This window comes from Chenopodium album, chromosome 3, assembly GCF_948465745.1.
Source record: "Chenopodium album chromosome 3, dcCheAlbu1.1, whole genome shotgun sequence".
In the NCBI taxonomy this organism is placed as follows: Eukaryota; Viridiplantae; Streptophyta; class Magnoliopsida; order Caryophyllales; family Amaranthaceae; genus Chenopodium; species Chenopodium album.
The window spans coordinates 35998262-36001513 of NC_137836.1; positions in this window are offsets into that span (position 1 = coordinate 35998262).

Sequence of the window (3252 nt, forward strand, 5' to 3'; positions counted from 1 at the left end):
CTAGAGAGAAGAAGCTACCCTTTCCACAACGATTTGTGAGAGCTAAACTTGATGCCCAATTTGGGAAGTTTTTGGAAGTCATTAAGAATTTGCATATCTCCGTCCCTTTTGTTGATGCTATGAAGCAAATGCCCCACTATTCCAAATTTTTGAAAGATCTTTTGAGTGGGAGAAGGGAGTGTGAGACGGTGAGTTTGACCGCCAATTGTAGTGCAATTCTTTCCAACAAACTACCTACCAAATTGAAAGATCCGGGTAACTTTTCCATCCCTTGTTCTATCAATGGCATTGAATTTGATAAAGCCTTGTGTGATTTAGGAGCAAGTGTGAGTCTCATGCCCTATTCCGTCTACCAAAAGCTCAGTGTAGGAACCCTCTCTCCCACTAACATTACTCACTAACTAGCGGACCGTTCCGTTAAGTTCCCCATGGGCAAAGTTGAGGACATTCCCCTTAAGGTAGGAAATTTCACATTCCCCGTGGATTTCTATGTGCTAGAGATGGATGAGGATGAGAGGATTCCTATAATTTTGGGTAGGCCATTTCTAGCCACTTCTAGAGCTATCATCGATGTGAAGGAGGGGAAGATATCCTTGAAAATTGACAATGATTCTATTGAGTTTGATTTGAACAATGTCATGCAACAACCCTCCTCAAGTGGTGAATTCTTTAGGATAGATGTTCTTGATACGGTTCTTGATGAATTTTCTCGCTCCCACTTGCATGCTACTAATGATCCTCTTGAAAGTGTGTTGTTGAATGAATCAAAGATAGGTACTCACAAAGAAGACATACAATTCTATGAGGATTTGCTTGAGGAAAGCAAGAAGGAGTGCAAGGGCGCGAGCATGGAAGAAGAGGCTCCTTACATTCATGACCTCTTTCAAGTTGAAGAAAGAGAAGAGAGCCCCAATGGTAAGGGAGCACCAAAGGTAGACTTGAAACCTCTACCTTTGGGCTTGAGGTATGCATTTCTTGGTCCCGATGAGTCTTTCCCCGTGATTGTAAATTCTAACCTAACGGAGGAGCAAACCTCCCTCTTGATCAATGTTTTGAGAAACCACAAAAAAGCTTTGGGTTATACCATTGATGATATCAAAGGTATTAGTCCATCTTTATGTATGCACAAAATTGATCTAGAGGGAGATGCCAAACCCGTTAGGCAAAGGCAAAGAAAGCTTAACCCTTCCATGCTAGAGGTTGTGCGGAAGGAAGTGGCTAAGCTTCTTGATGCGGGAATTATTTACCCAATTGCTCATAGTGATTGGGTATCTCTCGTGCAAGTTGTGCCTAAGAAAGGGGGCATGACGGTAGTGAAAAATGATCATGATCAACTAGTACCCACTAGACTTGTTACCGGTTGGCGCATGTGTATTGACTATCGCCAACTTAACACAAGTACATGCAAAGATCATTTTCCACTACCGTTCATTGATCAAATGTTGGAAAGGCTTACAAAGCATTCCTTCTATTGTTTCCTTGATGGTTACTCGGGATTTTTCCAAATCCCGATTGACCCCAAGGATCAAGAGAAGACGACTTTCACATGCCCCTACGGTACTTATGCGTATCGTAGGATGCCTTTCGGGCTTTGTAATGCCCCCGCAACATTCCAACGTTGCATGATGTCCATTTTTAGTGATATGATTGAGGATGAGATAGAAGTCTTCATGGATGACTTCTCCGTTGGAGGAGCCACCTATGAAGATTGTCTATCTAATTTATCTCGTTGCTTAGAAAGGTGTGAGAGGGCTAACCTCGTGTTGAATTGGGAAAAGTGCCACTTTATGGTTGAAAGTGGGATTGTTCTTGGGCACAAAATTTCCCATGCCGGCATTGAGGTTGATAGAGCCAAGGTTGAGGTCATCGAAAAACTTCCTCCCCCCACCAACGTGAGGGAAGTGAGGTCTTTTCTTGGCCATGCCGGGTTCTATCGGCGCTTTATTAAAGATTTTTCAATGATCTCTAAGCCTCTCACATCCCTATTGCAACAAGATAAGGAGTTTGTGTTTGATGATGCTTGTCATAAGTCCTTTTGTAGGTTGAAAGAATCCCTTTGCACCGCTCCTATTGTCCAAGGTTCGGATTGGTATCTTTCATTTGAGCTCATGTGCGATGCAAGCGACGAGGCCATTGGATCGGTTCTTGGAAAACGAAAGAATGGGAAACTTCATGTCATACATTATTTGTCTAAAACTCTCAATGATGCCCAACGAAACTACACAACTACCGAGAAGGAGTTCCTAGCGGTTATCCATTCATTCGAGAAGTTTAGAACCTACCTCATTGGTTCTAAGACAATTGTGTATACCGACCACTCGGCTCTCAAATATTTGATAGGGAAGAAGGAAGCTAAACCAAGGTTGTTGAGATGGGTTTTAGTCCTCCAAGACTTCGATTATGAGATGAGAGACAAGAAGGGAGCCGAGAATGTGGTGGCGGATCACCTCTCAAGGTTGGGCGGTGCAAGGTTTGAAGATGATGGCTTGCCAATAGAGGACGCTCTAAGAGATGATGTGCTTTTATGTCCTTGAAGTGAAATCGGAGCCTTGGTATGCGGATATTGTGAATTACTTAGCTTGTAGTGCCATACCGCCGGATTTCACTTCGCAACAACGTCGAAAACTCAAGCACGAGGCCAAGAGATACATTTGGGATGATCCCATTTTATTGAAAAGAGGGGTCGATGGTTTGTTGAGGAGATGCGTCCCCAACGACGAGGTTCAAAGTGTTCTCCATATGTGCCACTCTTCTCCTTGTGGTGGGCATATGAGTGCTCAAAAGACCGCCTCAAAGGTCCTTCAATCTATGATCTTTTGGCCTTCTCTATTCAAGGATGCGTGGATATTTGTCAAAACTTGTGATAGATGTCAACGGATGGGGAATATTTCTAGAAGGGATGAAATGCCGCAAAACCCCATCCTTGAGCTTGAAGTTTTTGATGTGTGGGCTATAGACTTCATGGGCCCTTTCATTTCTTCACATGGGAACAAGTATATTTTGGTCGCCGTTCACTATGTGTCTAAGTGGGCGGAGGCCGTGGCTTCTCCAACGAATGACTCTAAGGTGGTGGTCAATCTTTTCAAGAAAGTGATCTTCCCGAGATTTGGTGTTCCAAGAGCAATAATTAGTGATGGGGGATCGCATTTCAAGCACCACACCTTCGTTCGACTACTTGATAAATATGGGGTGTCTCACAAGCGAGGGCTTGAAATGAAGGAAGGATTGGTCCTCCAATAGAGAGCTCATGGT